At 30.2% G+C, this 25,885-nt stretch overlaps 1 long non-coding RNA gene across 1 annotated transcript; it reads left to right on the top strand.

Annotated features, from left to right (window-relative positions):
- The first annotated feature begins 4,050 nt into the window (after positions 1-4,050).
- On the top strand, positions 4,051-25,477 carry LOC116186691. The gene is made up of 3 exons (XR_004151714.1): positions 4,051-4,065; positions 4,709-4,719; positions 25,182-25,477. It is a non-coding gene; the product is annotated as an uncharacterized LOC116186691 (long non-coding RNA).
- The last annotated feature ends 408 nt before the right edge of the window (positions 25,478-25,885 follow it).

The following is a 25,885-nucleotide window of genomic DNA, read 5'->3' as shown; positions in this document are numbered from 1 at the left end:
AAATATTTAATATCGGAATTATATATTTAACAAAAGGAAGATGTCCGTTGAGAATGAAACAGATCTCGTTCTACATGCTTTCGAACATCGTTATCCGGTTTCCATTAGATAGCGGTTTCCGGCAAACTTTATAACTCGCACAAAGATTCCCTTTTCTTCTATTTAACTTATATCAGTAGTTCAAATAGTTCACGAGATTATTTAATTTTATTTAATTTCATTAATTTTAAAATAATAAAATTCTAAGTTTTGGAATATGAATTCATAACTAATTATTATGAAAATCAAATAATTAGATTTAATTTAATTAGATTTAATTTAATTAGATTTAAAAATCTTTTGAATAAAACATAATAAATCTTTCTGATTTTTACTAATAATAAATAAAAAGAATATTAACTCAAATGTTAAATTATTTGTTAATCCTTCCATGATATTCCATGTACAATATGATAATAACGTACGTTAATTAATTATTAAATAAGAAAATATATAAACGAATAAATCATTCCGATGAAACAGATTTTAAATTTTGATATAATAATTTCTCTTTCTTTGCTTCTCTCATTGATAATTAATTAAAAAAATATTCTTAGTTTATATTTATAAATAATTATACAATTTTTCTCGAGATGTATCGCGATCAAGGGATTTCTAGACGACGTCGAACCGTGTCACAGTTTCCAGATAACGATCGTTGGAAACTCAAACACGACGACGTCTCGTCGTATTTTCCACAGACACGATTTCTGACGGCGCACGCCTCGTATAACGAGCTCTTCCTCCGCTTAGGGTGCGTGTTCGAGACTCGTAGAAGGGTCGACGAAAGGGGATGGAAACGAGCCCCGGTTACACCTTTAGTTTCTAACTAGTTAGCACCATGAGATCGGCTCCAATTAGCCGGACTGAGTCGAACTCTTGCTTCTTCGTTAAACGTCGAGAGTGAGTCGTCTCGGGGTAATCGGACGACAATCGAATCGTCTTAAATGAGGGAAATTGGTGGGGTAGAATGGATGATTTGATGGATTGAGAATAGTATCGAGGAGAAATAAAGATTTTCTCGAAGAAACGTCTTGTTGTATTCAGTATTTTGGAAAGAATCAATTGGTCTTTAAAGGTAATTTAAAATTACCCATTGCAAATTTTGTAGTTAATTTTATATAATAATTTAAAATTATAATTTTTGGAAAATATTTTAATAAAATATATTTTAACTTTCATATTGAAATATTGAATAAAATCTTTTGATTATAAATTGATTAAAAGTTGATGAAAATAATCAGACAATTATTTCAAGTAAAATAATCTCAAAGTAAATTTGACAATTCGATCCAATATATTGATTACAAGCTTAAATTATTAATTATCCAAACGATTTTAAATTATTATATCATTTCAAAGTCTCAGAAATATGCATAAAAGTTAACAAAATCCTCAGGAATTTTCTCTGCTAATAACAATCTATATTCGTTCCGATATTAAATTTTTATTAAAACCTCAATACACGAATGTCCAATATTTACCCAAAACCTTTACAACCTACGTGTATGATTAAAAAATTAATCTACTTTCCAACACAAGATACAATCTTTAGCACGGGACAATAAATAAACGATATCTGCATAATCCCCATGTAGAAGGATTTTTAAAAATTATGACATAATTGATCCAGATTTGCCACAAATGTTGTGCATAACCGTAGAAATGATACGTGCCTGTCCATTTACTCTGTAGATAGGGAAATTAATCATACGCGGAACGATCTCCCGGTTTATCAGTGTGGAAAGTTAATTAACGGGGAGGAAAAACGGTGCGGTGTCCCCATTCGGATACGATTCAATGATAACGTAACAATGTGGAAAATGGAAAAAGAACGATGGATAAAAAGCTTAGGATAAGAATAGAGGCGGAACGAATGAAGATAAGGGTGGAAATGGAAGAGAATATCTCGAGGATAAGAATGCATCTACGTCTCTATTTCAACGACGTTTGATGTCGTTTTAACTATTTTACGACTGCTTAAAGTTATCTATCCTACAATATATTCCGATTGATATTTCAACCATTCAATTTAATTTGGGAAAAGAATCTTGTGGATTCTTAGAAGGATAAGTTCGTATTTTATTCTTCGTTGAGAGATTGTATTATCGATATTAGATTATTTTTGAATTGCTTGTAAATGATGATAGTACTTTCACTTTAAAGATATGAAGAGAATTAAATTTTTTGAAGTCATTCGAAAGTTAATTTTCTTAAATAATGAATAATTAAAAGTAAAAGATATTCTAAACGCAATTTTTATTTGTGAAAAATACTTTCGAGAGCAATTCTTGAGATGTATTAAAAATTGAGCCAATCATCAATTTTCCTTTACTTATTAACCTTTCAACTTTTGCGGAATCGATATCTCAAAACATTGGAATAAATTATGGAATAAATTACCCGTCTATCATTTACATTAACTGCACTCTCATTTCACCCTGTAATAGAGAATAAACAAAAGGGCGTTACAGTTTTATCCAGCGAGAACACCATAAATCGAATGACCTCGACCCACAAACTTCAGCCTCGATTTACCGTGCTATAAACCCCGGAAAAACTCCGCATCGAATGTCTTGTTCCGCGATTTTATTTGAACAAAATCTTAAAAATCGTTTCTCTTGTATGATCACGCGCGTTATCTCTAGATTATTTTACATTTCAAAAAAAAAATATTTGTTATAACAAAAAAAATATCATAAGAAGTAGGTGGAATGGAATTCGCAATGGACAGAGAAAAGAAAGGATCGATTGACACAGATCCGGTGTCTGTAGGACGGGTGCAGAGCTGTTATTATTTCCTCTGCGCTTGTCACATGCTCGTTTCACGGTGATCTATACAATCTGAAACGAATTTCTCTTATGATATTTGCGTAAAGACATGAATTCATTCGTGAAATGTGCACTGATTTTGATTCGCAGTGAACGAACGGTATATGATTCGATTTCCGCTTATCTCGAAAATTTTCCGCTGTACTCGTGTTGAACGAGTGAAATTTTCTGAAGAAATGTCAAGAAAAAATTTTATCGATGTTTAGAATACTATATAATAAAAAGAATTATAATGTATCGATTCAAATGAATTATTATTTTTATTTTGAAAATATCTTATTTGAATATCTCCTATGTGAATTTCTATTTTATTATTATGAATTTGAATTTTTAAATTGGATATATTAAAAGAGAAAATTTAATAAAAAAAAAAAATTAATAAAATTCAGATTTTGATGAATTTTATATGTGATAATAATATGTAATAAAATTTGAATTTCAAGTACGACAGAAATATGTTACACCGAACTAGCCTCTAGCACGTAGCAAATCCATTGTGGAGCTGTGCACTTAATGCTTGAAACGAGTTCCTCCCTGTCTGAATTAACTGCACTGACTGTGTTCATCCTCGTGAATTTCACAAGTCTATGAGACAGACTTCAAAGTAATGATAACATTCTCACTGTGTAAAATGAAACTCTGTGCTTCTTCAAGATATTCTCGTTGATATAAAGGTAACATTTTAATTCTAATAAAATAGATGATTATTAAATATATATTTAATCTTTATCATTCTGATATGTTAATATTATTTTTCTCTAGAATTCTCTAGAAAAAAATTATAAATGCAAAAAGTTAACACATATATGATGAATAATAGACAAATTTTCCCTTACGAAAGTATAAAAAATTTCGTAATTTTTATGCTTTAGAATATTTTATAGCGATATGATGCCAGTATCGAAGATTTCGATTCACCGTTGATCGCATTCTGTCGCACTATAATGTTCACTGGCCTTAATTCGACGTGACTACTCGATATCGTACAGTCAAACAGTATAAATTTGCAATAGCCGTTTTACTTTTCGTCTTTTTTTAGTTTCTAGTACACTAAAAGTAAAAACAACTATGTAATCATTGTTAAACAACTTGTTAATCATTTTTTGTTAGATGAAAAATGTTAGAGGTTACCTAAACATTGTTATAAAAAATAAAAAACTCAATATTATTATCTTAAAAAAAATTATATCATCAGTAATAAAAGAAATTCTTATCAATTAATTATAAAAATAGTTGAGATAATCATATTACATAATCCATGTTTCTTTATAATAAATTACACAATGTTTTTTTAAAAAATGGGAATAACTGGATATCAAACTTCTCCTCTTTTCCCTCTCATTAACTTTAAAAAAAATTAACTTCAATAACATGAACTTCATTATCTCTCATACAGCAAATTCCATGTCATCTTAAACCACTTTAAATCAATTGTCTGTATTCTATGTGTGGTTCTATGTTCCGCAATTGAGCTCATGCGACATCAATACATACTTCGTTACCTTTGAAATAATGTCCATTAAAATTTATCGTTACCGTACCATTGTTATTTCGCATTATTAATATATTTTATTCTATTGTATCTTATCCCCCTATTCTCTTTCTCTCCCTTTTTTTGTCCATATTTCGAGTGATATCACTTCATATTTCTCATTATTCCTTTTGCCTCTATTACAGCATATTACACTCGTTGCTGATATACATATAAATAGACGAAATTCAATGGGCAAAATTTAAAAAGCTGCTTCGTCGAAGAAATGCACAAAGACTCGTCCAATCCCTCGTGTTCACAATGCAGGAAGAAAAAGTAAGGAAAAGTCAAAAGAGGATAAAAGAGGAGAATAGAGAGTCTTGAATCGTAATATACGAAGCTCTCAACATGGGCATGTATCTCATTTTGATCGCCAGATTTGGGCTACGTCTTGCATCGTCAGCAAAAGAGGGTCGATGTCAATGGCGAGGTAGATAAAGGAACTGTCGAGTATTCTCGAACGAATGGAGGTGAAGAGTCGTTCGATACGTGTCTTTGTTCCGATCTCTCGTCCGTGACAAATTGTCTCGGGCAAAGAAACCTTCGTGCCATTTACGACACCCGTCTATCCACCAACCTATGTAGAACTTACTTTGTAATTAACATGAAACGAGTAGGAAGATAGAGTAATCATGTTTCAGATCGATAAACTTGACGTTGCGTGCAATCGTTTATGATTGATGAAAAGGATTAAGTCTTTGATATCCATTTGATCAAACTTTTATGCTCTCTTTTAAGAGAGAGGAAAGTAGGATTTTTTCGGGACTTAATGTTGAACGATGGTTATTAATTATTCGAATTTCTGTTCTGTATTTTTAATATGTTTTCAATCATTATTTTCTTTTTTTTTTTTTAATTCTTTGATACTTGACTTTTTTAAAGGGATACGAAATGCACTAATTTTTATATAACAATAAAAAATCTTCAAATATTTTGATTCTTGTATTATTTATCATCTATACATGACACAATAACTTACTAATTTATAAATTTTGTTATTGAATCTCTCTTCTCTCTTTTAATTTTATAACAAATATTAAGAATCTTACTCATCTAATTTTGATGATCAAAGATACATGATGTTCATGATAAATGTGACAATCATATGGTATTTCATACTTCGTGTATCGTATTAATCCCCGATTAAACTAGGGATATGATGTTCCCTAAATAGGGAGGAATCCAGAGTGAAAACCAAATGCGCACGAAAGGGTTGCTTCGGTCTTTGTACTCGCATTGCGGTTTAGTGACAGATTATGACGCGATTCAGCCGCAGTTTCATCGGCAGGGAATAACACAGAGGATGAAATGATCGTGGAACGATATATCACCGCAAATCCATCGCGATTAAAAGTCATAGAGAACGAAGGGGAATCAATATTAGCAATTACAGATCATCGCTCGACCGAAAAATGATTTAATTAATACTATTGTTTGAAATTCTTTTATAAAATTAGAAATTTCGTCTTTTTATAACATAAAATAATTTCAACTTAAAAAATTGTTACAATGAAAAAAAAATCTGATTTGTTTGCTCTTGGATTTGTTTTCTCTTCGATAATTCGCCGAGGAAATTTTTTAATGTGATTTTATGGAAATTTAAATTAAATTTACCAATGCTTACTTATGTTCTAAAGAAGAACGAAAGTGTGACTGAAGTACGAAACGTTTTCCATCGATTTTGAGACTCCACGAAGATAACTCGTGCAGGAATTTGTTTTGCCTCAAAGATATTCGAAGCTAAAATTCAAGTTTCGAAGTTAGCTTGTTGAACTTTCGACGGTGTAAATAATTCCTTTGTTCCATTACGGTGAGTGCTTCTTCAAAATTAATCAGACTTATCACTCGAACGACGGATTATCAGCTTTTAGCCAGGGAACTTCTGAGAAACTTCTTGCCTATTTCTTAACGTATAGCAGATTTGGGATTTTGATGTTCCATTGTAATGATATTCTATGAAATTTCATGTATAGAATTCCAGAAGTTTTCTTTATATTACTATTATGAAACTAAAGATGAACATATTCAATCAGTTAACTGAATTTCAAATGATTATAGTATACAGTAATTGTCTTTATCTTTGTCTTTGAGAAGAGAAAATTTGTATACTTTCGAATTTATTTCATATTTATGAGATTTCATTTTTAATACGATAATTATAGAGATTTTTATTATAAAAATAATAAAGATTTTCGATCTTTATCAGTAAATTTATCAGTTAGAAACATTTCAATCTAAAGTTAATTGGGAATCGTTTTATTCGTAAAACTTCGCATTCATATCCTTGTATATTTGATATATTACGTTCGTTACTTCTGATTTATAGCTATGAATACGTATTACAGCTTTCAATCCGTCTTTGAATCATGTTGGTGTGCAACTATGACTTGCAATGAAATGTCGATAATCCGTATGTCGATTAACAGGGGTATCAATTATCCAAATACTAGTTATTCAAATCATCGATTATCGGAGAAAGAAACGATTCGAGTTTACTACTATAACTATGGCACTATTTATTTAAGATTTACCTACTTGAAACACTTTCTGTTTCGAATATTATATTGCTTATAGAAATGTCTAGAAAATAAATTTCATTCGTGCCATTCAATTTATTTCTTGATTCATCTTGATATCTTAATGTGTTAGATAAATCATTAAAATGAAGAGACTTTATATCACAATGGGAATTCTAAATCGAATTAAACTATTTTAAGTTTTTATTCACTATTTAATTATTATAGCGTTTCTAATTTTAAAAGGTTTGAGTCGAGAGATTGAGTTAAGAGACAGATATGTTTATTTATGGAAGAATACTTATAACCATCTTACTAATTGTCCTTTGATCGAAGTAAGTTCTTTATGTCTTCCTTAACATATTTATAATTTTATCCCTTTTTAATCCTGATTCTTATCTGCACAAAATATTGATAATCAGAATTAATTTACTTCATTTCTATCATCATGTAACTTTTGAAAGATCTCTCAGAATCATCAATTTATCAAGTATCGATTGACGACGAAAGAGCCAAATCGTTGGACAGGGAGCGAAGATCTTAGCAAATCTAGCAAGAAATAATGAGAAAGAATTTCGATCCACTTCCGAGTTTTTGAAAACGGTCGAGTACACTCAGTGATTGTTCGAAAAGAAGTTGAAGAGGTTTTCGATGCATCTTACAGTGTGGTGAATTGTCACAAATTCGTCCGTTCGAGAAAGAGAGAGAGAGAGCAAAATTTCAGCTGGAAACTGCCGCTCAAGCAGTCAGCATTGTTGACAGTGGCACTGTAACAATACGAAAATCCTTGTCAGCTCCTTAGTCAGCACGCGAGGACATCGTTATACTGGTGTTTGCAGATCGATTTCGCGTTGCAGAGCTTCCAGCTTTAATTTCAAATTGTTCCCCACTTGATCTGTTCTCGTAACTTTTGAAATTAGCCAAATTTTCCAATTTTTATGCATGCAACTTGTTTGTCATATCCATATTTCAATATTTGATAAAAAGAAATTGCATCGGCTCCATGAATAAATAGAATCGAAAATAATTTTTATATGAATCATATTTCATATTCGATGAATAATCTTGATTTGTCTCGTGCAAAATTAAGAAATATATAAATTATACAATAAAGTTTAATTTATTTGTTTTTTAAAATTATTTTTTAAATCCAATTAACAATGTTCTATCCAATCCATCATAAATTCTTACAACATTCTTTCAAACGATTTCTTCAAAAAATTATGCAACTTTGGAACACGTTGCAACACTCTATCAATTTCTAATCGCATATTTCTTCCTCCATATTTATAACTTTTCCATAAAGGAAAATTTCACGCCTTTTTTTTTCCAAGCCAGCTGTCGCACTCTTTAAATTTTCTTCACTCACATATATGTGTTGTTTCCGATAAAGTGAAAATTCGATGCAGTCTTAACCACCGATTAAAAACCGTACCACTTTTTTCCATCCCTTTTTTGAAAGGCGAACAGGGGAAAAAACAGGCTGTTAATGATTTTACAGCGTCGTTACGCTCCATAAATTTCGCGACAATTGACGTTAAAAGAGGAGGGCAAAGTGTAAAGTTTCGAAACTGAAAACTGTTCGGCCACGAGGATGCTGCCAATGTCGTACAGTCAAACTCGATTTCCATCGGGAGAGTCAAACGAACCGACTGCATTGTCCCACGAGACGATAAAAGCGTCGATACTGTGCTGTTGAAGAAGGAAAAATACTGCTCGCGAACTGTCAATCGTGGGACAGTGATGTTTTATGTTGAAAAGTAGCGACATGACGGTTCGTTATATGGTATTTTCGATGAAAAGAATATCTAGGTTGAATCGTTCTGCTTTTTTTTCGATGGATTGCGAATTGAGAAGATGAAATAATTATTATTAAAATATTACAATGTATCTTGATATTTTATTATTATAAAACGGTATAAAAATATTTTATATCTTTGGTATAAAATGTAAAGAATTAATATATAAAAAAATAATCAATTAATATGATTTCCATTGTAGTTATAATATTTTCGATGAAAAGAGAATAATATTTAAATTGAATGTAAAATTTACTGCTTTTTTTAGTGGGATAAATTGAATAAAAGGATTTATGTATAATATAATTATTGAAGTAGTATAATCATAATTTTATATATCCTAAAAAAAAAAAAAAAATAATAAAAATAAAATAGTATGAAATGAGAAAATGTGAAATTCATTAGATGAAAATTACAATTCTATGAAATGCGAAAATAATTTAAAATATGTTTACATGTATATGTATTTGAAGATACACGATAATATGGTGTCACGATTATCTGATGTTAACAATTAAATCCGAACTGATACTTCAATTGTTATTTTATTTTTAGATTCTTTATTCTGTTTTTCGTAATTTAATTACAAAGTTGTTGATGGAAAACAAAGGGAGAGTTTACTACGATAAAACTTCTCGAATTTTGTTGAGCTGTAAATTTAATTTCTTTTCAGACTATTTGCTGTCAAATATTTAATTGATGTTATTTATTATTAAAATAATATATATTTTGTCTTATTTCATGAAAGAAAGAAAGATATAATCATTGTAACTTTCAATCGGATCAAATGAGAAGAATTTTAAGAACTGAAGAGAATTTCTTTGTTGAATTTTTAAATAATTTTTTTCTGTTCTATCTTCTCCTGGAATTTTAAAAATAAGACTTCAAAACTTCTAAGAATCTCTTCAGAATTTTTTAACGTTAATTATTTAATACAATTTACAATCAACTTAGTATTATCAAAATTAATTTCCATCCACTATTATTTGTATCTATTAGACGATACTATTAACTACAAAAATTAAAATTCAACTCTTTTAAAATCATTTTTCATCTGTCAAACTTGCATCTACTCCCTATCTCTTTCGAAGCACACCAGCCCTCGATCATCCCTTCTAAATCTCTTCCACTTTTTCAACACAAAACCCTCGAAATATGTCCTCAAATATATCAAAACGACACCCATGTAAACCACCAAGATACTCGTGACTCCCTATTTTATCATACACGATACAGGTTATCTCGTCCAACGTCAACAACATCGTTGGTTCGTTTGTCATATTGAACGTGGTCACTTCGCAAGGTGACGCGAAATCTCATCAATTTCCTCACTTTTTTCCACACCCATTAGGAAAAAGGGCAAAGGAGGGTGGAAATGTAACAGGATAAGAGCGTGTTCTTCACGCGTGTCGGATCGTGATTTATGCGATGAAACCAGTTTATGCAAATATTATCGCAGTCGAATTGGTTTGGCAGGACGCCCGGTCGCGCGTGTTACTGAATCTTGCAACGACGACTCGGATTTCGGGCGCATTAGTTCTTGGTGTACCGGCGAGAATACGACAAGGGAATACGTGTATGTACCGAAATTCTCGTCCCGAGAGAGATTTAAGACCCGTATGCAATAGAAAATAATTAGGACGAATATATTTTGGCACTTGACTGTGGACAAATCTGATAACAACCGGACAAATTTTAGATTGATCGATACGGATCATTATTTTCGATGAACTATTTTTTAAGCATTCGTACATATTTGTTTTTGAGATAAAATCGTATACTTTTACGTTTCTGTAAGGCACAATTTTGAAAATGCTCAATTTATTAATTTTAATCTAAACACAATCAGAGAAATTCATTTATCCAAATTTTTATTAGAAGATTGATACGACAAAAACTTTCCATTGCATGTTTCTATTGCAACCGAAGCTTGGAATTCATACGAATCCCAGCAGGGAATTCATATCAGTTTCCTATTGTATCGAAGATCTATTGTGCCGTTCGTTCATCAAAGATCAATCTCGCGAATCTCACGAGTCTCGAACAATTACTCGTCATCATTAAAAATCATTCAGTTCGTTAGGTTGCAGGTAATCAGTCATAATGAAGATTCAAAAGACGAGAGGCCAAATGAATCGACATCTTCTCTCGTTTCCTCGCCTATGCGTAAGGAAACATGTCTAATGAGGCAAATAAAAGGCGAGCGCAATTAGCGCGACGACCGACTCTGCATTTTCTTCGTCATCCCCTCTGCGTATGCGCATCGTGAAACGTTCAGTTTCTCGGCGGAAATTAATGATCCATCTATGTCTAGATAACGTCGAGCACAGTGACGAATCGTCGAGTTTGTCGAGTATGTGCTCGAGGAATTCGGTGAATTAACATTCGTATCGGCCCAAACACCGTTTCTCGTGGTTTTTCGTCTTGAAAATCCTCTCTGTTACACGAGATTAATGACCAGTGGTATTTCCAAGGGAGCTTTCTTTATCATCTTTTCAACGGTTGTTTGTTTTGATGGTAGTTCTGTAGTTTTTGTAAGTTTCTGGATTAATGGTATAATTTTTTTGTTGTACAGATGTTGTTATGATGTTATCTGCGAATATTGATTGGACTTTTGTATCTGATTTTGTATGGATGAGTAAATTTTAATATAACGTTAGATTATTTGAAATAATAATATTTTTTCGTCAATTCAATCATATCAAATGGAAGTAAATTTAATATTCATATTGTACCTCGTTTTAAAAAATATATTAATTTATATTACTTTAACAAGTTATGACCGGAAGGATTGAAAGATCAATCGTGTAAAATGAATATTGTGAGATGAAGAATAAAATGAAATTGAAATAAAATGAATCGAATTGATATTGTTTCATTAAAACAAAATCAAAATTAAAACCACGAAAAAAAAAATATTATCTTATAAAAATACAATCTACTTCCCATGAATCCATTAAAAAGAGAAAATCTAATTTCCCCGCACGTGAAAGAAGCTCGAAGGTATCACACGAAAGACACACGAGAACGGTGCACGTCGACTTCAATTTCATCCGGGTCTAAATATCCCGAGACGAAGAGGGATTAACGCTTTAATCCCTCGCCAGGGGATGAAAAGGACGTTGCACGGATGGAACGAAATGAAAACGGTGGCGTGGAATGGACGATCGAGTCCGATATTTCGCGGCTTCGCGAGAATTGGAACGTCGAAACGCTTTCCTTGCTCCTTTTTCGCGCTTCCGTGTCGGGGGTGATCGATAATTCATGCACACTCGATTGACGATGCCGCGGGCCGGCTCTCCCTTAAAAACTGGAACGTCAGTCGTAGCCAGGCGACAGTGGAAAATCTGAAATCGATATTCCTACTCGCGAAACTCGCGTATCCGCTCCAAGGAAGTCTTATCCGCGAGATCAAAGAGAGGAGGAGGAGAATTTTTGATAACGTGAAGAAAAGAAGAGATGTATTAGACACCCTTCTTTGAATCTCTCTCTCTGATCGTCTTGGTTCATTTGTTGGATCTTTTTCATACAATTACGTGTGTTATACGAATGAAAAGATGATAAGATCCTCTAGCGTATGATAATGATGATATTGGAGGAATTTTCATTCGTGTGTCTTTGATTTAATGGCACGTTGGACACAGATGGATTCGTGAAATTATTTTTGAGTGAAGGAATTTGTGAGAGGAAAATAAATTGATTTTGTAAATGGAACTACGAATAAATATATTAAGCTATTAAAGTCGAATATTGCATTAATGTAAATTTTTATATGTGATTTTTTTACGAAATTACTGTTCAAATTCTATGAAATATAATATCAGTCAACAATTTCGAATAATTAAAATTTCTAAAATTTAAATTTAATTTTTTTTTATAAAAGAAAAAATAAAAATAACTAAGGTAATTTTGATTTTCTGTAACGCGTTTCAGGGCTTCTCATATTTTTAGGACTGCATATATTTTTCCATGTAAAAAGAATCAACAATGTAGTAAAAAAAAAAAAAAATATTAAACGAACTGCACGACTGAATACTCTATACAAAGGGTTTATATTTTCCCTTCCTGTTTGAAATCCTACTCGCTTTCATGATTCGCGACATCAAAGCACAAGAAGGATTTCTGATACAGCACTTCAAATATCAAACTATTCTGTTATTCTTCACATTTTTCTATGAAGAGAAATACTTGTTTCAAGATAGTTTGCCAATATAAAACATTTAAAAGTTAAAAAAAATTGTTTAGAGAACTTTTATTCGATCAAAAATTAATTGAAATTTATTTAAAGTTTCTAAATCTCATGAATTGAAAGATCTAAATCGTCTTCAAAAATATGAAGTCAAATTAATATTTAATTAATCTAACAAATACATTAGTATAATGTATAATTTATATACAAATAATGAAGTAATTATGTAGATTGAAGATATAATGTTTACGCAAACTATATCTAATTGTAAATTCGTTGCACATTATATTTGTGTTATGTTCAAAGTCGTGTCACGTGTCAACGTGCTTTGTAGGCAAGTCGAATGCAAGTTATGCTCAACACGAATATGTAATTATTTGCAATGTAGAACATGTTCATCGTTCAAAAACATGAAATATTTAAAGAGTGACTCATTCTGTTGTAAAACTGAAAATTACTTGCTTTATTTTTATTTTGTAAAAAATGTTTCAAACTAAAAATAACAAAATTTACTAAACACATTAAAATTACAAAATTATATCGCGTCAGAGATACATATTACTGCGCTTCGTTAAATTATGGCTATTTATATGATGGGAAAAGTTTCCGAAAATTTTTCCCCTATGATGGAAGTTAATTGCAACCGCAAACTTGGAAACTTATACGATCATTTGAATCCCCTAACTTTCATCTTAAGTTTATAACTAGAGCTTAAGATTTATAGAATAAAAGTTTTTAATTAGAACGAAATTATTGAAACTATCGATTTCGTGAAAATGCTTTATCGATGTTGAAAATTTAAATATTGTAATAAAATGACCTATGACTTTTTCAACCTGAATATCAAAAATATCTACAATTTAAATATTAAACATATCTCCAGCAAAAAGATAAAAAATTTATATATTTTTAAATTTAAATATCTCTATATCCAAAACTATTATGGCAAAAAAATTACAAGTTATGGATAATTCATGAATCAAAACTTTTTACTAATTTCACTGTCTGGAACAAAATCTAAGATTATTCACACAATCATTAAATCCAATCATTTAAATCATCAAGGGAATTATCTCATGATATAACATGAAAAAGTAAATATCAAACATACTTTCAGATTTAAAACTATCATAGAAAAAGTATCAAAAATCAAAATCCATGTACCAAAACAATAAATTCAATCAAATTCTACTCTCCAGATGAAAATATAAAATTGTTCACGCGGTATCTATTAAATACTTGCTCGTGACCGAAAGCAATTGGTCAAACCGTCATGGCAATTACGATGCAATTACGCTTCGCGTCGCGTGCTCGCACGTGTTCTACGCGAGTGTTTTGATGGGCGTAAGTGCATCGAATGCACGCGTGTCGCAGACAGCGAGCCAAGGTATTCGCGATGGAAAGTGATAGCGGTCAACAGCTATGCGCGGCCAATGCAAGCGATCCAGGTCAAAGTTATTCCCACCGCGCACAACTATAAAGCTGCAATGCCGATATGAACCCTGCTTTCATCACCCTTCTTCTTTCACGTTTCCTTCTTATGCCATCACCCTCTTTGGTCGACCAATATCGAACCTTTGCCACGTTCCTCCATTTGCATTCCGATTAGATACTAGTTGAAAGGAAAACTTGGTTGTTGGCTTGATTGAACGAGTAAAAAGTATGTCATTGAACGTTTGAAATTTGGATATAAAAGGTGTTTTTTAAATGTATGATAAGATAAAAAAAGGATAAAGATCGTTAAGTTACGAAATATCAGAAAATTCTGTTTATACACATGAAAAATCGTGCCAACTAACGATCTGTATGAAAACAAAATTTTATTGTTATATTACAAAAATTTATCATATCAGCTTGTTTTCCTTTTTTCAAATATTCATCGCGATATGCAATGGAATATTCGTGTCAATGCAAACATACGTATTCAAACTCACCTGATGGAACTCGTAAATTTTTCAAATCCTGTGGAAAAATATTTTCACAAACCAAAGATAAAATCTGTATGGTGCAAGCGCAATGAAGTGAAAATATTTAAATGTAAATTAAAAAGTAAGAAAATACAACGTGATGTAAATATAGATATCAGTTAAGATATCTGTTAAAATTTTATTTAAAAGAGAAATGAATTGTACGAGTCGAAAAGTAGAAAAAAATAAAGAAATATTTTTATGAACAGACGTGACTAAAATTATCGTGCCACCATGCTATTTTCTTTTTATCTTAATGCTTATCCATCATTCTTAAACATCATTTCTCGCGTCTTTCATTATATTTTCACAATTTCCGAGATTGATCTCCCGAGATTTCGTAAAACAGAGATCTATTTAAAATTCAAAAAAACCGTATTTTGCAAAACTAACTCTTTTTCGCCTCAAATTTCCATTCGCTAATCTTATACTTCCATTTCGAGCAAACGAGAAAAGAATGATACTCAGAAAATTAACATATTTTTTTATCTTTTTATTTCTTTATCTTTTTTATTCTTGGCATCATTGTTCTACTATATTTATTATATATTCCATGACAAAGATTACTGTCATATTTGTCTCTAAAACAAAATATCGCAATTATTTTTATTCTTGCTATATAACAAAAAAAATATTTTTGAATTATGTACAATAAATCACAAAAATAGCAAATTTTCCTATATAATTTTTAAATCTTTTAATTTTTTTCTTTTAACGTAATATAAAAATTCCTTCAATTCCAATTAAAAAATATTTAATCATTTCTAATCAAGATATCAAAATATTCATTATATAATTACATAATCCTTGATAATTGTATCATCGTTTCTTCAGACCAATAATATACAATAAAAATAGTATTTTTTTTTTTATCAAACCATCAAACACAAGGATATCATATCAAAATATGAAAGAAGAAATCAACTGAAAGAAAGAATATTTAGTCCATATCAACTTCGTAGACCTTACATTTCTTTCTTTGCCCCATGCTCCTCTTTATTACAAACGAAAGGAACGTGGCAATTTCGCGCTAAGCGGACAAAGACTACGACTCCCGGAAAAAGGAGCACGATGGCTGCTCGTCGTGCAGCTGGTGAAAAGCTTTACTTTAAAAGTCCCCGTGGCCGTGTCTCACAGCCACTTTCGCCGTGCTCCCATTGCTCGATTTTTCTATGAGCCATTTTCATTGAGACGACGACGTCAGCTGGAAGATTTTACGCGAGGCGGAGGTTCGAAGAGAGCGAATATATATTCCGGAATTAAAAATGCAAGAGATATTTATTTCTCTGCGAAATATGAGACGTTTGATTTATAGTCATGACGAAATTGCTGATTAATTTTGCGCTACTTCGTAATTTTTTTTCCTATTTGTTTGTTTGATGAAAAACTGCGATAAAAATATTAAATGAAAAAAGTTGGAAATGTTAAATTTCTGGACATCTGATTTTTCCCATATATTTTGTTATGTATTTTCGAATAAAATTATTTCGAAAATTATTTTGAATTTTCGTTTCTAAAAAAGAAGAACATTTCTGATAAATTCTTCGAGAAACAAATAAATTCAATTACTTGATTCTATTCTAAATAATAAATTTACATAATTTTCAGAAAATTAACAGTGTATAATTTTAGAAAAAAATCAGTACGAGAAATTTATTAATTTGTAATATCTATTGAAAAGAATTAATTCTTTAGTTATTCGATTTTTCAGGAAAAATTAAAAAAAATCCTAAAATCAACAATCGTGCAAAATGGGAAATAAATCATCGAATTGAAAAGTAGTTATATAACTTGAATGTTTCCGTTTTATCGTGCAACACGAACAAAAAATACGAAGGTGTTCGCGAAATACCGATCAGTTATAAAAAGTTGAACGAGAAAAAAAAAAGAAGAAAAAGAGTTCTACTTGAAAGAACAAGAATTTCTTGAGAGTTTTCTCGGAATGTAGTTACGAAACTAACGAAATGAGATAAAAAGAATGAAGGCGAAATATTGTTATACAAAGGTACATAACTTCTAATAAATTATGCACATAATTGCGTTGCAAAAAAGCTTAAATCTTATTTTTTTTTGGTGGTCATTCTCTTTGCAGAGAATTTTGATTTTTGAAATAGTTTAAAAGAATAATATACTAATCAGTATATTTACATATATTGTATTTGTGTTTTCGATCGATCAACATGTCTTTCCTTAGTTAATTCATTCATTTAATTTTGGCAACCAATGTAATAATACAATTTAAATCAAAGTAGATAAATTTAATTATCCAAATTGCTCGAAGACATTAAGTTATTCGATTTGAAAAATATTATTGTGATTTACTTTGAAATATTAATACAAACTAATTTACATCTAATTTCTCAATCAAATAATCATATTGATATAACATTAATTCATTCTTAAATAGAATAATAAATTCAAATGATATATTAATAATATTAATAATAAAAAAATAATATAAATTTTAATTGGTTTTGCATTAAACATTTCTAAGGAAGAACATGCATCACGATTCAAAATGATCTCAATTATAAACAATAAGAGTAGATCTTTTACTACCTGTCGATTTATGGGAAACTGGCCAAAATTTTATTTTTACTTCCAAGACGAGATCAGAATAGAAATGTTTTGACATATATACATTGTAATATGAAACATCTATTTCAAAAGTGATCTTCAAAATATTTCTAAGAGATAGCTTAATTTTTTATTTTAATTTACTCAATTTTAATTTACTCAAATCTAATATACCTTTATATTCTATTTTAAAAACAGTAAATTCTCGAAATAATTGTGTACGAACAAAATTTAAACTCTCTCAATTTAAAAATATAACAAAAATATTTTTCTCGACCAAAGAGAGTAACACGAGCTATTGGGCTTATCTATTTTATTTGAAAAAACGAAGCATATTGTTATATATATTATATATCGTTCCATTGTTCAATAGACATTTCGTACTATACGATTCAATAACGTATCGATCGATCTTCGAGCAACGAAAAGAAAAGAGAGAAACAATCTTTATTTCCTCCCAGATTATATACCGTTCGAGCTTTTCAAGATAGAATGACATTTATCTCGGCTAAGGTTTATTTTGGCAGGGATCATGATCATGGAAATTAGTCGAACGCAAATCAGGTGCAGGCAGGCATCGAGTTAGGGCGAAAGCTTTTCCATTTGGAGTTTACCCAACGCTCGTAACCTCTGTGTACATGCCGGCTAAAGAGAAAATCGACGGAGCAAAATAGGCCAGTATCCTACTGTATATCCATTCAGGAAGCCATCTGTAATGCGGTAAAAACGAGTCGCGAATCGATCTCCAACGCGGCCGAGATCGCATTAAACGATATTTTTGTGACGAGAAATAACTTTTTTCAGAGTCATGATTGAATATTCGGATAGTTTTAAGATTTGTTAATAATATATGCCGAAATTATTATTAAAAAAAGGAAAAGAATAGAAAATTCAACGCAATTGATGCTTTAAGAAAATAAAAATTATACTGTATGAATTAAAATTTTAAAGTTTTTATAGCTTAAGAGTTTATAAGAGGTTATATTATTTTTAAAAAATCAGATTGAAGATCTTTAATTAAATAAATTGAGAAAAACACTCTTTTCGATATTTCTCAACAGATTTAAACTGGATCCCTTTAGGATACTGAGAAGTTTCTGCTGGTCGTTTCATCGAGAATTTCTCACAAACAGAGAAAAGTAGATATACATGTTTGAAGAGTTTTCGGCACGTAAGCGTTTTTAGCGTTAATCGATACTTTTGAAGCTTAAAGTTATAACGAATCTAAGTTAAACGCAATAGGGAATAAAATATCAAAATATTTCAAAAATATGTATTGGATGAAAATACTTAAAGAAGAATTTCAAAATTGTAAAAAAAGTAAAAATGGCATCTATGAAGAAAATTAATAACACCAGAATGTAATCCTTTTAAAACCACTCAATTTTTATCTGAAATATTTTTTAATATCATGAAAAACAAGCGAAATATTCCAAGCGATAAAATTACGTGAAACATCCAATATATATGTATACTGATAAAATAAATTCTAATTCAAACTTTGTTATTATTTTAATACTTCAAGAATTTACTATATTATTAACAATTATGAAACACATCATTATATTTTAAACAATTGATCAAATATACATTAACAATAGAAAATTTCTCAGCATACAAGTATACCTTCCTAATTATCTCCATTCATTAGCCCCAACCTAAACATGGGCGTGCACATCTTCATTAAACAAGACTACGAACATTACTTAACCTTGTCTAGATCCCTTGCTAATCGAATTCTTTTCCCCAAAAGATTGACCTTATAAATCCCATCTTCCAATAAGAAATACCCAATATTCTCCATCTGTTCGTATTTAACCCCAAACTCGATCCAAATTACCATACAAATTACCACGGATAATCCCCATAAACCATTCAAATATATCTCCATTCACCTAGAAAGTAAAAGTAAAAGTTCAATGAAGAAATGAATGGGGATCGATCTTCCTTAATAATCGAATAATCCAAATTTAGCGTCCGCACCCGTGGTTCATCGGTTAATAATTTATAAATTTATATTTGTGGCACGAGAAGCACGATCGAGATTCATTGAGAGGCCGGTACCGCGCCCAGAAACTGAATGGCCAAGATAGGATATATGGGGTGAGCCCGCCACGCCCTTGCAAATAAGTAAACGCTCGACCGATGACGCAGACCTGCGATTAGGTAGGATCAGTGCCGAGAAAGGGCTCGCCTTCTATTGTTCGCGTAGGAGAGAGGGTTGAAGAGAAACTTTAGGGATGAAGACGGGCTCGATCGATGATAACCGAACCAATTATCGAAGGATGGCGAAACAATGCTATTCTAACATCCGAAACCGCTAATTTCGATTGAAATTTGCTACTTAGAGCGCAATAAATTGAAGATTAGGAGATTATGGCTGGATTTTTTTTATGAAATTTCAATGAATTATTTTTTATAGAATATTTGATATATTGGAAGTTGTCTTTCGTTATTTGATTTAAATTGGACTCTTTTGTTCTCTAAATTGAGAAAAGATTTAGTATAATGGAAAATTTTTTAGATCTAGATAATTATTGAATAAGGAATTTGAAAATGGAGATAGTTATTAATTGGATATTCCTTTAGATTTTTATATGAATGATAAGTGGATTTAATAGATTGTTAGTATTTTTTATTATAAATGAATGTATTGGAGTATTTTGAAAATATAGAAAATTTTACTGGATCATCTGATATAGTTGCTATTGCTTTCACTGGCTACTTTATCATACTTTTATTAATATCCTTTTTAAATATTCAAATATAAGTTTAAATTAAACCAAATTGGAAATAAAATGAAATAAATAAAATCTTTGTCTTCAAAAAAAATAATATAATTATTTATAACTGTATTAAAAAAAAGGATATTAATTATTTATTAAATTTTCCATAAATTGAACATGTTTGAAATGGATAAATATGTCTTTAGTGGTTGCTTCTCGATTTATAAATAACTTTGATAATCATTTCGAGTAGTTATACAACAAACTACCGCAACTACTTTGTGCCTGACTTGGCATGTATTGTGATCACTTGCTAGTAATCGTGAAGAAAAATTATATATCCTTCAAAGGTTTAAGACATGTACGAAAGTTTTATACTTTTCAGAAACTGTTTTCAACTATCGAGCTGGATATATAAGTCTAATAAAACATTATTATCTAATCAAAAATTATCTAAAAATTACTTTTAATTTAAAATAGTTTTGTTTTCTTTTGAATTTTTATATTTTCAATATTTCTCCACTTTCTTTATTATTTTATTTTCTATATTTCCAAAAGATTATAAGATTACAAATTATTGGAAATTTTATTATGCTATGTCATCAATTGGTATTGGAAAAAGGTAGAAATTCCAAGTATTCCAAGACCTAATTAGAATTTCCCTCTAGAACTCCCTTCAATCATAGATGATTCGATAGAAGTCAATCCAACTGTAGAAGAACTTCAAAATTTTTGATAACGAAATGTTTGAATTATATTGCTTTTCTATCCAATTAGAAGATATATAAAAAATAACAATTTTCAGAATATTTTCCATTGATCGAATGGAAATATCGAATAGTAAATGTAAGCGTTGTTTGAACAACGATCATCGAACTCTGGATGGAATTGCGACGAGGATAAAACTCCCACAGTTGGCATACATTTCATAGCACTCGTGGGATTCGTCCTGAAAATGGAGAACATGAAAGACTATAGCCCGTTCTATGGAAATATGCAATCGTTCTGCGGAAAATTCACGGTGTGTAGATCAAACGAGTCGGTTGGAAGTTATTGAAGCGAGAAAAAGGAGAAATTCAAGGGTCAATGACACGAAAAATATTCTCGTTGAAACATCCTGAAATCCTTTGAGCGATCATTTTTTTACCTTACGATATCGTCGACGTTTTGTGAAACGAGGAAATTTAGAAAATTTATCATTCCTTGATAAGCAATTTGTATTTTGTCCTTATCATAAGTAAATAAAATAATTTATGAATTATAATAATTTTTAATAATTCTTAAATTAAAAATATTTTTATATTTTATACTTTTTTTACTTTTTACTATTTCATACTTTTTTTAAATATATAATATAAGATTTAACAATACAAATTGCTTATTTGCAATATAATATTATTTTGTTTGATTTATATTCTCGCTAAACAAAAAACAATTAAAAAAAAATAAAGCTATATTCGATAAACGAAGAAAGAAATACTCGATGGATGGATTCACGCAAGAAATGTAAAATGAGAATAAGTATGAAAGCACTAAATATTTGTGACAAATATTTATTTTGATTTCGAAATGGCGTTCATGTATTCGACGAAATAATTGAATGAGACAGAAAAATTGCTGATAGAAATGAATTTTATTTGCTTCTCGTTTGCATATAAAAGTTTTATATGTTAAAATACACGAAAAGACGAGAAGTGAAGCTAGAATCGCTCGATTGTTTCTGAATTTTTTAATCCTTTTTGAATAATAAAATATATAATGTAATAAAGATAAATTAATTGATTATCTCTCAAAATAAACATACAACATCTTTCGAATCTATACTAAAAATCACTGTGAAACGTAAGAATTTTTAATGAAGTTAAAAATTATTTTATTAGTAAAATAAATACACGATATTAGAGATTTTAAAATTAAAAAAAATGAAGTAAAAAAATCAAGCAATGTAAATGGAAAAAAAGAGTAAACAATCTAGAATAAATTTCTTCTGATAATTGAGACTAAATACCGAATTGTTTGCTTCTCGTTTATACTCAAACTACGAAACGAAAAATCTATTTGCGTATTTCATACTGAATTGAGATCACATCAAGAAATAGTTCCGAATACTGCACTTTTCTGTACTTCCGACGATTTTCTGCTTCGAAAATTACTACCGACATTGAGAAATTTTCACGATAATGCGACCGGAAGAGGAAATTGAAAATAAGCGTAAATAAGCAAATCCTGTATTTGAAAAATGCTAATGGTTGTCAAAGGAAATATAAAAATAAATATAAAAGTATGAAATTAAATAAATTTGAATCTTTACATCATTACGTATTTTAAAAAGCAAAGTTTCTAATGATTCCTTATTCATTGGCCGGAAATTATTATCTTCAAAGTTATATATAACTTCAACATTTTTCTAATTTTAATAATATTTAATAGAATTTAAAATTGATTAAAAATTAGCTTGTTTTTGCATGACAATATCTTGGCAATACAAAGTCGAATTGGAATAAATGAAAAAGAGATTTAAAGTGCAAGATTTGGCACTTTTAATAATTTTTATTCGTTGATATAAAATCATTATTTTTGAAGTTAAATTTATCCTAACTTTAATAGAAAATTCAATCGAATTTTTCAATCGAGATAAATTACAATAATAAATATGTTTGTTCCTAAAAAATATGTTTATAAAGATCTTATTAATTGAATGTTGAAGATTCTAAGTTAATTTAAATCCTAAATCTTTTATTTGAAATAAGTTAAATATGTATTTAATCGATCTTTGAATTTGATTACATTAATTCATCAAAAGAGTTTTATAAGATTCATAAAAAAAGGAACAAATAAAAAAACCGTGCATTATCTTAACATCATTTTCTAATCCAATAATCGTAAAACTGAATTTTATATAGATTACAATGCGTTTTTAAAAAATCGATTAAAGATTTTATAGATGGTACGTACGCATGTCATGAAAATCATTGGCCAGAAAAATGACAGAAAGGAAAAGAGTAGGGGTAGAAAACGAGGGAAATAAAGATCACGTATCTCAGAGAACGAGTTCCCTTTTATAAAACGTCATAGATCACCTTTATTGTTGTTCTATGTAACACGTGTCGCTGGTTTTACAAAATCAGGAATCTCGTACATGTACATATGTATAACTTTACATATTTTATATATATAGTTTTCCTCTCTTTTTATTTTTTTTTATGTTGCATCAACATGTATACGTGTTCTACATCACGTGTAATTTTTTCGATTACATCGAATAGAAAAATCGTTCGAACTCTCGCTTGATGATTTTTCAAATAAATAATAAAAAAAAGATAAAAATATTATATCATAGTAGAATGAATTATTTATTTGCTTTCTTTTCATTTAAGTAGAAATTAATTTTTTAACTAATTCAATATACTGATTTAAATTAATTGAGTAAAAAATTTAACTAAATTTTGTAAAATATAAATCTGTGTTACTATTTCGTTAAAATATTTTCATGAAAACGAACATTCTATCGAATTGAAATGAAATGCCGGACGTTACGCAAAACAACATGCTCTAAAACATATTCTTTTTTATGGAATACCAAATTTTATATTACGAATAAGCTAAGCGTATTATAAAAATATTTATAATACTTAATCAATTTTTAAAATTACAATGATTAAAAAAAATAAATAATCCAATACCTCTTCTCCACAAAAATTTATCTTTACAATTTCTCTCTTTTCCTATTTTTCTATTCTTTTCATTTGAATCAATTCAAAAATAATTGATATACATCTATTCAAAATCATTGAAGATCCTTTCAATACACAATTACATTTTCACGTTATTTTTTAATATATAAAAATCATTCCTTCAAAACTATGCTTTGCTTCGATTTTCACTCTTTTTTCATTCACTTGATCACTTGTCAAATTTTCACTTGTTTAAAGATTCTGTTACAGAATCATGGCGATAGTCAAGAAACAGTATCTAAGATTTTCGCGATAAGGCTGATATCAATGCAGAGAAAGAGAGAGGGAGTGATAACCGGTGGAAGCGCGATGTGATCGATGCGACGTGGGTCACGGGAATCACACAATGCTCGTTATTGAGCCATCTAACCGCATTGCACGCGCACACAGCCGCGAATCGGCCTCGTATAAACACACGGATCTGCGGCCGGAAAACAATATCTTTCCAAACGCTAATAACGAATGCTTCGTTTCGTTATTGCGTCGAATACAAGGAATATTTCATAACGATTTAACGTGTATACGGATGATGTTACCACGATGATTCTTTGCTGAGTTAATGCGGTGAAAAGTTGGATGAAAAAAGGGGTTGGATTGAATGAGTAAAATGAGTTGGGTTGATGATGAGTTGAAGAGTATGAAAAGAGGTCACGAGGTTTGATTGAATACGGTTGAAAATTGGATTTTGAGAATATGAGAATAGATAGTTTATTGTAAGAAAAGTAATAAGTATTTTGTATCATTGTGGATATTTTTTGAAAATGTTAAATACGATTTTGATTCGAGAAAAAAAATTTTCGAGAAAGAAATTCGTTTCGATTACAATACATTTTCCCAAAGTGCCACTCGCCATCCTGGCTTTTGATCTTTAATTGATTTTACGAGAAACAGGGCGCGCAGCGATGAAACTAGGTGAAAAATTGATTAAACTGGTTATTGACCCGCGTGCTTTCATGTTACTCCTTTATTCATATATCGCGCTTTTTCAATTATCATTCTATAAGTTATCATAAATCAATAAGTTCCCAAATTTATATCAATCTTACTCAACAACATTATACTCAATAAACAATATATTCTATAATCTTTATCTTCCTTGTAAATTCCAATAATTTGATATTCAATTATTAAATACATTAATCTTCTTATTATCTTATTATTTTAAATATTAAAATAAGTGATCAATTTTCTTTCAATTTAAAAATTTGAGCAAATATATTGGAAATAATATTGGAATTGAAAAATTTCCACACGAAAACTACATTTGTCAGAGTGTCATAAAGAAATTTAATGCGCGCGAAGAAGAAAGCCACTGTAAGAATTCAACGAGGAATCGTAAAAATTGTCAGATGACAACGTAAGAGGAAACTAGACTAGCGCACATAGGGATGTCAGGTTCAAAGAACGAGAAGCCACAGTGTCGTGAAGACGAAGACGGCCGGCGGTAAAATAGCCGGGAAAATTAGAAAAGCCGCAACAAGGCGCGGTGATCCGGGTCTCTTAATGACAAAGCTGCTCGGCCGTATCGTTTCTGAGATTTTTCGCTCGGCCCTATCTCCGTTTCCCTCTCGGCATCTGTAATCTGGGTTACTCTACAATTAAGGTCAGGACGGTGGAGCAGCGCTCGAAATAAGACAGCGCCGGAACAGAGATTGCACTCGACGATGAAATGATGCACTGCCGTGCATACGCGCGCAACGCCTCGAGAATTCGATGTGTCGAACAGGAACAGGATGGTGTGATATATCGTTCGATGAAGTATGAAATGTCTTAACAAGTTAAGTTTGTCGAAGTTAAAGTTTCTCGTTTCATGTTTAAACGGATACATAAACATTTAAAGGGATGTCGAGTGAAAATTGGTATTGAGAAAATGTTTAGATTGTCTATGCGCACTTCTGAATTATGATTTATGAAATATTTTAACAAATTGGTCAGTTTGTTGTTTCAAGAGATAAATGAAAATGAAAATTCTCTC

The sequence above is a fragment of the Apis dorsata genome, unplaced genomic scaffold, assembly GCF_000469605.1.
Source record: "Apis dorsata unplaced genomic scaffold, Apis dorsata 1.3 scaffold_1280, whole genome shotgun sequence".
In the NCBI taxonomy this organism is placed as follows: domain Eukaryota; kingdom Metazoa; phylum Arthropoda; class Insecta; order Hymenoptera; family Apidae; genus Apis; species Apis dorsata.
Note: the sequence above shows the minus strand (reverse complement) of the source record. Positions and strands in the feature narration are given on the sequence as shown.